The sequence below is a fragment of the Schistocerca cancellata genome, chromosome 3 (assembly GCF_023864275.1).
Source record: "Schistocerca cancellata isolate TAMUIC-IGC-003103 chromosome 3, iqSchCanc2.1, whole genome shotgun sequence".
Taxonomy (NCBI): Eukaryota; Metazoa; Arthropoda; class Insecta; order Orthoptera; family Acrididae; genus Schistocerca; species Schistocerca cancellata.
Genome location: NC_064628.1, coordinates 81,956,059 through 81,967,882, shown reverse-complemented (window position 1 = coordinate 81,967,882; position 11,824 = coordinate 81,956,059).

The window sequence follows — 11,824 nt, the reverse complement described above, 5'->3', positions numbered from 1 at the left end:
TGTAATTCGCGTAAATAACGGGCCGCTATTCTGCTTAAGCGGTAATGGCTCCTGATACCGACTCAGACGGTTTCCATAGCACTTACATCAGGCGAATTTGGTCGCCGAGATATCAGTGTAAGTTCACTACAATGTTCCCCAAATTACTTAGCACGTTCTGCTGAAAGATGACATCGCTGCCGGTGAAGACAGCAAGCTTGGAAGAATGCAAGTGGGTCGTAGCAGTCAACGTGTGTTCTATTACTACCGCAGGTCCCAGTGAAGCGCATGAGAATGTCTCCCATAGCACAATACTGCTCCCACCAGAGTGCGTCCATGGCACGCTGCACGTTTCAACCCGCCGTTCGCCTCGACGGCGGCGTTCGTGGAGACGAGCATCGATGTAGTGTAGCAAAAATGTGCTTCACACGAGGAGGTGACAAGGTTTCCATTGATCGACGGCCGAATCCCGATGGTCCCGTGTCCACTACAATCGTAATTGACGATGACGTTGGGTCAACACGTGAAGACGTAAGGGTGTCCCGTTCCGGACCTCCATGTTCAAATGGCTTCAAATGGCTCTGAGCACTATGGGACTTAACATCTATGGTCATGAGTCCCCTGTAACTTAGAACTACTTAAACCTAACCAACCTAAGGACATCACACAACACCCAGCCATCACGAGGCAGAGAAAATCCCTGACCCCGCCGGGAATCGAACCCGGGAACCCGGGCGCGGGAAGCGAGAACGCTACTGCACGACCACGAGCTGCGGGCCCATGTTCAACAATGTACGATGAACAGTGTGCTCCAAAACACTTGTGCTTGCACCAGCATTTTGCTCTTTCGTCCGAGATACCACATATCATCATCAATCCTATTTTACAGAGCAAACAAGCCTCAGAGCCCCACGTTCTGTGAAGAATCATAGAAGTTCAACTATTCAATGCCTAGCAATAGTTTCACTGTCCTATCTCTTTCCTATGCCAACGGCCTTGCCGCAGTGGATCCACCGGTTCCCGCGAGATCACCGAAGTTAAGAGCTGGTGGGCGTGGCCGGCACTTGGATGGGTGACCAACCAGCTGCCATGCGTTGTAGCCATTTTTCGGGGTGCACTCAGCCTCGTGATGCCAATTGAGGAGCTACTCGACCGAATAGGAGCGGCTTCGGCCAAGAATACCACCATAACGACCGGGAGAGCGGTGTGCTGACCCCACGCCCCGCCTATCCGCATCCTCCTCTGAGGAAGACACGGCAGTCGGATGGTCCCGGTAGGCCACTCGTGGCCTGAAGAAGTGGTGCATTTTTTTTTATCTTTTTCCGACAGTAGCACGTGATACATTCGAGCAGCTTCGCCGTTTTCGAGATACTTGTTTACAGGCTCTGCGTAATAATAATTTGCTCTTTGTCAAACACTTCTGTTACCGTGTCACGTGCCGGCAACGCCACCAGGTGGCATCCAACGTCGGGTTAGGCTGTGGTCGTAACGTTTTGGCTTATCAGGGTATATTCTAATATTTGACTAAAATACTCGACGTTCATGCCACTCCTGTGGATCGTTGCAAAGTAATTAGCTTTCATTTTACTTCTTACCCCCATTTTCCTTTGTATTTGTGTAATGCAAAATAGCAACACAACTGTGTAAATGTCGACAATGTGCACTGTGTATCTTCTTTGGGAAAAGACGTAGTCCATTCACTGACACTGTTTTTTGCTGGCAACGGTAGTACCCTCTTTACTCTTCTCTCCCAAGTCTCTGGGTTTTGTTGCGTGTTTGTCTTTCTGTCTGTGATAGTTGCACGTTAGCAGTGATGGAAGGTAGAAAGATAAAATTAGGGTTTAACTTCCCGTTTACGGTTTAACTTCTCGTTTACGATAGAGGACTGCAGCACCATTCCCCCTTTCAATTATCGAACAAACGAAAGGATGGCAGACATAGTGTTTAGTGTATCTGGGATTATAAAACAGTTAAGATTCTTAGACGCCAGGAAGGCATCTGGCCCTGGCCCAGATCCCCGTAAGATTTTATGTTGACTATGCTACAAATATAGCACCATTCTTATCCACGGGACTGGAAGAAGGCCCAGGTCATAGCAATCTACAAAAAGGATAGAAAATGAGATGCACATAATTACCGGCCAATTACACTGACATCGATTTGTTGTAGAACCGTGTAACATATTTTGTGTTCAGACATAACGACCTTTCTATACTCTGAGAAGCTCATCTGCAGAAACCAGCACGGTTTTAGGAAACAGCGGTCATGCGAGACACAGCTTGCCCTCTTTTTGCATGATATACAACAGGCTCTAGATACCGGCTCCCAGGCTGATGCCATATTTCTCGACTTTCGAAAGGCGTTCGACTCAGTTCCGCACTGTCGCTTGCTACAAAATGTGCGCGCTTACGGTCTATCCGATGACATGCGGTTGGCTAGAAAGATTTCTAACAGACAGTGAGCAGTATATCTTCCTGAACGGGGTGACTTCAAAAGAAACAAGCGTAACTTCAGGTGTGTCCCAGGGCAGCGTAATGGGACCTCTGCTTTTTGCGATTTACATAAACGATCTGGTTGATGGTGTTGACAGCGGCATTAGACTGTTTTCCGATGATGCTGTAGTCTACAGGAAAGTAGTATCACACGGAAGATGTGAACAAATCAATGAGGATTTGGAGAAAATAAATGCGTGGTGTAATGACTGGCAGTTGTCTCTCAATATTAGTAAGTTAATAAGTGTAACCTACTGCGTATAACAAGGCGAAAATCTCATTAATGTACGAGTAGAAAATAAGTGCCCAGTCTTTGGAAGCTGTAACATTCGTCAAGTATCTGGTTGTGACTATTCGAAATGATCTCAAATGGAATGATGGAATGATCAGATTACACAAGTAACGGGCAAGGCGAACTGTATAGTACGGTTTATCGGTAGAATCCTGAAGCGATGCAGTCCCTCCACAAAGGAAATAGCTTACAATACGTTGTTAGTTCGTCCAGTCTTGGAGTATTGTTGGTCTGTATGTGACCTTACCAGTTGGGTCTAATTCAAGAGAATAGAAGGTCCAAAGAAGAGCGGCATGATTCGTGACTGGTACATTTAGCCATGGCGAGAGCGTTACAAACCTCATAGAAAGTTTGAAGTGGGACACACTTGCAGATAGACGGCGCGCTAAACAGAAGGGGCTGCTCACTAAATTCCGAAATACGATCTTTACCGAGGATGCAGAGCATATATTATTACCACCAAGATTCATATCGCGCAATGAGCACCATTCAAAGATAAGGGAAATTATAGCTCGTACTGAGGCGTTGAGGCAGTCGTTTTTCCCTCGCGCGATCCGTGAGTGGAACAGAAAGCGGGGTGGGGGGTAAAACTTTGGCGCGAATTGTACCCTCCACCACACACCGCTTGGTGGCTAGCGGACTGTACATGTAGATGCAGAGATTATTAGAGTCGAATGCAGAAGGATATTGGCTGCAAGCTTGTATAGGAATTACCCTGGGTATTGCCTGGATTGATTTAGAGAAATCACGGAAAACCCAAACCTGGATTGTCGGACGAGGATTTGAACCTTCCCCCCCCCCCCCCCAAATGACAGTCCAGTTTGCTAATCAATGGTGTTAACAGCGATGCATAGTAGCAAGAATGAAGAGTTTTCCGATATGCAGGTGGTGTATGGGTTGATAGACTGCAGTGGAAGAGCGTTGTAACGACGCTATGCTCGGCTGTTCCCACAGTGACAGCAACCAAACCACGCTGTTCAGAGATTTTCAGTGTCAGAAGACGCATTTAGGCATTGTTACGAATCAGTGACAGTCGAAAATTCGTGCTGAATCAGGACTCAAAACCGGATCTCCTACGTAACGCGGGCGGTCGACTTAACCGCCTTGGCCATTCGGGCACGCCTCCTACGCGACCCAAATACCCAGTCTGCTACGCACTGCTAGCGTAGCGTCGCTTACCCATGAACCCCTCACTAGCCGTGTAGCACTGCCGCAAGAGGTCGGGCTTGGTGTGCATCCGCACGCATTGAAAGAATTTACCACTGGTCGAAGCACCTTCTACCTAAAACGACAAATGATTATTTTTGCTGGTACAGGAGTCAATCCCGGATTTCCCACTATGCCTGGCACAGTTAAGCTGAATTTTTGCGATAAATTTCGTCACTTACTAGACTATTTAAATAACAGTCCCAACTTGCTCTGTGTGCTTTTGTACGTTCTCGGTTAGCATTTGCTCTTAATTCAGGTATTTTCTTTTGTAGATATTTTGGATATGCTTCCTTTTTCTCTCTTATTATATTTTCTGATTTTTCAGTCTATATCATACGTTCCCCCATATCATATCTTTTAAATCTTTTTTTCCAGTGCCCCAAAAGCTGCCGTCTGAACAATACTATTTATAGTCTTCGATTCATTACTATCTTTAGAGGTGGATTTCAGTAGCAATTTTTGATTTACTAAATCTACATTATGTGATTACTCTGCTATTCACAATAAAGTGCTTGGCAGATGGTTCAATGAACCACCTTCAAGCTGTCTCTCTACCGTTCCGCTCTAGAACGGCGCACTGGAGAAACGAGCACTTAAATTTTTCTGTGCGAGCCCTGATTTCTCTTATTTTATCGTGGTGATCATTTTTCCCTTTGTATGTGGGTGCCAACAGAATCTTTCCGCAATCTGGCGATTGGAATTTAATGAGAAGATCCTGTCGCAATGAAAAACGCTTTTGTTTTAATGGTAGCCACTCCAATTCACTTTTCAGGTATGTGCCACTATCTCCTCTATTTCGCGATAGTAAAAAACGAGCTGCCCTTCTTTGAACTTCTTCGATGTCATCGGTCAGTCCCACCTGATGCGGATCCCACGCTGCACGTTCTGCTCGGAAGTATTCTGCCAATGAATCGCAGTCTTTGGTTTGCTCGACCAACAACATTATCCACGTTATAGAACCAATTTATGTTAGTTATAATTGTAATCCTTAAGTACAGGGTTATTACAAATGATTGAAGCGATTTCACAGCTCTACAATAACTTTATTATTTAAGATATTTTCACAATGCTTTGCACACACATGCAAAAACTCAAAACGTTTTTTTAGGCATTCACAAATGTTCGACATGTGCCCCTTTAGTGATTCGCCAGACATCAAGCCGATAATCAAGTTCCTCCCACACTCGGCGCAGCATGTCCCCATGAATGAGTTCGAAAGCATCGTTGATGCGAGCTCGCAGTTTTGGCACGTTTTTTGGCAGAGGAGGTTTAAACACTGAATCTTTCACATAACCCCACAGAAAGAAATCGCATGGGGTTAAGTCGGGAGAGGGTGGAGGCCATGAAATGAATTGCTGATCATGATCTCCACCACGACCGATCCATCGGTTTTCCAATCTCCTGTTTAAGAAATGCCGAACATCATGATGCAAGTGCGGTGGAGCACCATCCTGTTGAAAGATGAAGTCGGCGCTGTCAGTCTCCAGTTGTGGCATGAGCCAATTTTCCAGCATGTCCAGATACATGTGTCCTGTAACGTTTTTTTCGTAGAAGAAAAAGGGGCCGTATACTTTAAACCGTGAGATTGCACAAAACACGTTAACTTTTGGTGAACTGCGAATTTGCTGCACGAATGCGTGAGGATTCTCTACCGCCCAGATTCGCACATTGTGTCTGTTCACTTCACCATTAAGAAAAAATGTTGCTTCATCACTGAAAACAAGTTTCGCACTGAACGCATCTCTTCCATGAGCTGTTGCTACCGCGCCGAAAATTCAAAGCGTTTGACTTTGCATCGGGTGTCAGGGCTTGTAGCAATTGTAAACGGTAAGGCTTCTGCTTTAGCCTTTTCCGTAAGATTTTCCAAACCGTCGGCTGTGGTACGTTTAGCTCCCTGCTTGCTTTATTCGTCGACTTCCGCGGGCTACGCGTGAAACTTGCCCGCACGCATTCAACCGTTTCTTCGCTCACTGCAGGCCGACCCGTTGATTTCCCCTTACAGAGGCATCCAGATGCTTTAAACTGCGCTTCCATCGCCGAATGGAGTTAGCAGTTGGTGGATCTTTGTTGAACTTCGTCCTGAAGTGTCGTTGCACTGTTATGACTGACTGATGTGAGTGCATTTCAAGCACGACATACGCTTTCTCGGCTCCTGTCGCCATTTTGTCTCACTGCGCTCTCGAGCGCTCTGGCGGAAGAAACCTGAAGTGCGGCTTCAGCCGAACAAAACTTTATGAGTTTTTCTATGTATCTGTAGTGTGTCGTGACCATATGTCAATGAATGGAGCTACAGTGAACTTATGAAATCGCTTCAATCATTTGTAATAGCCCTGTATTTAGTTGAATTTACAGCCTTCAGATTTGTGTGACATTACGTAATCGATATTTAGCGAATTTCTTTTAGTACTCATGTGAATAACTTCACACTTTTCTTTATTGAGGGTGAATTGCCACTTTTCACACCATACAGATTTCTCATATCAATCATTTTGCAATCCGTTTTGTCATCTGATGACTTAACGAGGCGGTAAATGACAGCATCAAACAATCTTAAACAGCTACTCAGATTGTCTCCAATGTCGTTAATATAGATCAGGAACAATAGAGGGCCTATAACACTTCGTTGGGGGGAACGCCGGATATTACTTGTGTTTTACTCGATGACTTTCCCTCTATTACTACGAATTGTGACCTTTCTGACAGGAAATCACGAATCCAGTAGCACAGCTGAGGCGATATTCCATAGGAACGCAGTTTGGTCAGAAGACGCTTGTGAGAAATGGTGTCGAAAGCCTTCTGAAAATCTAAAAATATAGAATCAAACATCTCCTGTCGATAGCACTCATTACTTCATGAGTATAAAGATCTCGTTATGTTTCACACGAACGATATTTTCTGAATCCGTGCTGTGTATCAGTAAATCGTTTTCTTCGAGGTACTTCGTAATGTTCGAACACAGTATATGTTCCAAAACCCTGCTGCAAATCGACGTTAGTGATATGGGCCTGTAATTCGGCTGATTAATCCTACTTCCCTTTTTGGGTCTTGGTGTGACTTCAACAATTTTTCAGACTTTAGGTACGGATCTTCCTGCGAGCGAGTGGTCGCATATAATTGCTAAATATGGAGCTATTGTATCAGCATACTCTGAAAGAAACCTGACTGATATACAGTTTTGACCTAGACCTTGCCTTTGTTAAGTGATTTAAGATGCTTTGCTGCATCGAGTATATCTAGTTCTCTGTTTCTCAACTTGGCAGTTGTTCTCGATTGGGGCTGAGGAATATTTACTCGGTCTTCTTAGGTGAAGGAGTTTCTGCAAACCGTGTTTAATATCTCTGCTTTAGTGGCACTGTCATCAGTGACTTCACCGTTGTTATTGCGCATTGAAGTTATTGACTGCGTCTTACCAGTAGTGTGCTTTATGTATGACCAGAATCTGTTTGGGTTTTCTGCCAGATTCCGAGACAGAGATTCGTTGTGGAAATTATTAAAAGCATCTCGCTTTGAAGTACGCGCTACATTTGGAACTTCTGCAAAACTTTTCCAATCTTGATGATTTTGCGTTGTTTTAAATTTGGCAGCTTTTTTCGTTGCTTCTGCAACAGCGATCTGACCGGTTTTGTGGACCGTGGGGGATCAGTACCATCACTTATTAATTTATGTGGTACATATCTCTCAATTTGTGTCGATACTATCTACTTGAAACATTCCACATCTTTTCTACGCTTACACGATCAGATCGGAAGGACTGAAGACTGTGTCTTAAAAAGGCGTTAAGGGTATTTTTATCAGCTTTTTTAAATAGATACACTTTGCGTTTCTTTTTGATGGTTGTAGGTGTCACAGTATTCAGCCTAGCAGCTACTGCCTTGTGGTTGCTAATCCCTGTATTCGTCACGATACTCCCTAATTGTCCAGGATGCATTTTTGTATAACAGTTAAACGTTTTTATAGTTGAGAAGGGTACTTCGAATGTTTTCTTTATTTCTGTAAGTAAGGGTTACTAATCCTTCTCCATCTTGTTAGATGTTCATTTTAGCAATTAGATAACAGTAGTATAGATGTCGCTTCCTCGATATGCTCTTATATCAGTTATCAGTGATGATGCTTCTTCACTGTTATTTAGTCAATTAATGACCTTTGACCTCGAGCTGACCACGTATACTTGTGAGTATTCTATTTTTTAAATGTTTTAGTAATTCTCAAGTTATTATAAATTGCGAATTGTGTTCGTCCTTAACCGTTTTCATTTAAAATACGTTGTGGTTATAATCAAACTTTCGCTACTTGAGAGGGTCTCCATGAAAAATGAGTGATCGTAGGACAATGAAACTTTGTGGAAACATCTGTAAGAACTTGCGGAAGAGAAATAACGGATATACCATTGAAAGAAACACGTTTTAATTTCAATATTTGAGAGCAACATTTGTTAATTGTGTACGCTATTTACGTTCCAAGTTACAAAAGTTCTTCAGTGTGACGATCACCTGCATCCACAAAAGCCTGGACACCATTTTACAACTGGTCACAGGACTTCGCGAACGACGAATGTCCATCTGTCGTAACACAGCTTGTGCACAGCTTAAAGATCACACACTGAGTCCATCATTCTCACGCATAAAAGCAATAACTTCAACAGTTTGTGGTGCAGTTGGTCGTCGGCCTCTCCGAGGAGCAATTCCCAAATCGGCAGTTAATTCTAACTTCCGTATCGTGTTCTTCAGCCTCTGTGCCGGACAAGGACCCCTCCGCATTTATTTAGTGCGTCGATATTTGCACAGCAATAACGATGTTGTTTTGATGAAACAGCATCAGATATCAAGGCCTGCTCACCTTGTCCAGACCCTTGATGACTGATTGCAAATGTAATGCACACTGACGCTTCTGTTTCAACCCTACGTCGCCCCGTCGCCGTACCAGTAATAGCGGTAACCCATTGAATTACAGACCCATATCACCGACCTCAATTTACAGTAGGATTTTGGAGCATATACTGTACTCGAACATTATGAATCACCTTGAAGAAAACGAGTTATTGATACATAACCAACACGGATTCAGAAAATATCGTTCTTGTGCAACACAGCTAGCTCTTTATTCCCATGAAGTAATGAGTTCTGTCGACAAGGGATCTCAGATCGATTCCATATTCCTAGATATCCAGAAGGCTTTTGATAGCGTTCTTCACAAGCGACTATTAATCAGATTGCGTGCATATGGACTATCGTCTCAGGTGTGTGACTGGATTCGTGATTTCCTCTCAGAGAGGTCACAGTTCATAGTGATAGACGGTAAATCGCTGAGCAGAACAAAAGTGATATCTGGAGTTCCGCAAGGTAGTGTCATAGGCCCTCTGCTGTTCCTGATTTACATAAATGATCTAGGTGATAATCTGAGCAGCCCCCTTAGATTGTTTGCAAATGACGCTGTAATTTACCTTCTAGTAAATTAATCAGACGATCAATTTCAATTACAAATTGATCTAGAGAGAATTTCTGTATGGTGCGAAAAATGGCAATAGGCACTAAACGAAGAAAAGTGCGAGGTCATCTACATGGGTACTAAAAGAAAGCCGATAACTTTTGGGTATACGATAAACCGCACAAATCTAAGAGCTGTCAATTCGTCAAATTGCGTAGGAATTACAATTACGAGCAACTTAAATCGGAAAGACCAATTAGATAATATTGTGGGGAAGGCAAAACAAAGACTGCGCTTTGTTGGCAGAACACTTAGAAGATGCGACAAACCCCCAAAAGAGACTGCCTACGTTACACTTGTACGTCCCATGCTGGAATATTGCTGCGCGGTGTCGGATCCTTAGCAGGTAGGATTAACGGAGGATGTCGAAAAAGTGCAAAGAAGGGGAGCTCGTTTCGTGTTATCACACAATACGGGTATGTCACTAATATGATACCCGAGTTGGGGTGGCAGTCACTGAAACAAAGGCGGTTTTCTTTGCGGCGAGATCTGTTTATGAAATTTCAGTCACCAACTTCCTCTTCCGAATGCGAAAATATTTTGTTCGCACCCAGCCACGTAGGGAGAAATGATCGTCATAATAAAATAAGAGAAATCAGAGCTCGAACGGAAAGATTTAGGTGTTCCTTTTTCCCACGCGTCATTCGAGAGTGGAATGGGAGAGAAGTAGTATGAAAATGGGTCGATGAACCCTCTGCCAGGCACTTAAGTGTGAATTACAGAGCAACCATGTAGATGTAGATGATACTAACACTATTATCTATGCAAATCCTGAATCGTGCAGTCTGAACATTGTTTATATAAAATTGAGTAAATAGTTTTCAGTTAGTCAAAGTTTAGCTATAACCACCCCATACTTTCCCCTTGTGGGCAAGTTACATTAGTTATAGGTTGCTTCCTTACTCTTGCGCTGAAATCGCCAGTAATAATAACAAGAAATTTTTATTTTGCTTGTCTATTTTATTTTTTAGATCAGGAAACAATCCGTTCGTCTTCTCTTTGTTTCCTTCTTCTGGTACATATATTGCCACTATTGTCAAGTAGCCACTGTTGCACTTTAATCTTACAGACATTAATAAAAGGATATGAGTCTACTTTAGACGCCAATTTTTTACCCACGAAAATGGCAGCTGCTGCTTCAAGTCTGGTATCTTGTATTCAGCTATAAAACATCATCACATCATTAAACATTTCAGGTTCTTTTAACTTTTTCTTTGTTTCCGTGTTCCATATACCTTCTTCCCTTGTCTGTAACGCTATAGTCGACGTAATGCTGATCCGTTACCTGCTGAAAGTCGAAAGAGTTAATTTTTTTACTAGTCGAGGTTATTGACCTGTAGCTAAGCTTCTAGTCCTGGAGGACAGAGAACTGTCATATCGAGTGTTCATCCCCTAGAGAAGGTGCTTTCATCATGACTGATGAGTCTTCTCTGTCCGTTGTAAGCCAGTCAGGCTTCCACTCACCTCTTTCCATCCGGCTAGCTATCTAAATAGACGTCTTGGAAAGGACATCTGCATCATTGGGCAATGAGCCCTTCTACCACTTGAGGTACACAAGCATAATTCGTAAGCACTGTCGATTTGCTGACTGTGCGCTTCTTTGTTTTATTTTTCGACGCGTAGTGTTTTATCTATGTCTGACGATCATGTAGCCAGTAGCACTATGTCTGATACCTGGATCATTGGGCGATGAGCCCTTCTACCACTTCAGGTCCACAAGCATAGTTCGTAAGCTCTGTCGATTTGCTGACTGTGCGCTTGCTTTGTATTATTTTTAGACGCGTAGTGCTTTATCTATGTCTGACGATCATGTTGCGAGTAGCACTATCTCTGATGCAGGTGCGTTCAGTCCACGGTATTGAGTCAAGTGGTTTAAACTCTGTTAGCGACTCACCTTGAAGATGGCTTTTAGGTTAAGAGCTGAATAAAGAAATGAGAAACAACACTACCCGAAAAGTAATGGAATATTCTGTCCTCCGTGAAAACCTCAAGAATCATAAGTTCACTACTACTGCCGTCGAGCCATCGGAAATCCCGGGTCCCTGATCACAAAATATTCAGAAAATGCCCCTGAACGACAACCGAGATTTTGTCGCAAGAGTTCGGGTACAATCAGTATGGTGGTAACGACAGAAAAAGGGAGCTTATTACGTGTGTGACTGGAGTGTTATACAAGAGTTACATCCAGGTAGATTTCGCTTCGGGATATGTCAGTGGGTTCCCTGTATGGTACAGGACACAGAAAGAAGAGCGGAATGTGTGGTAGTGTTGGAGGAAAGTTTTGTTTGCGGAGTTATCTGTATACTAGTTGCTGGGCGAAAGTATTCACAAATAGGGTTTTGTTTGCGGGGAAGGAATAACTATTGTG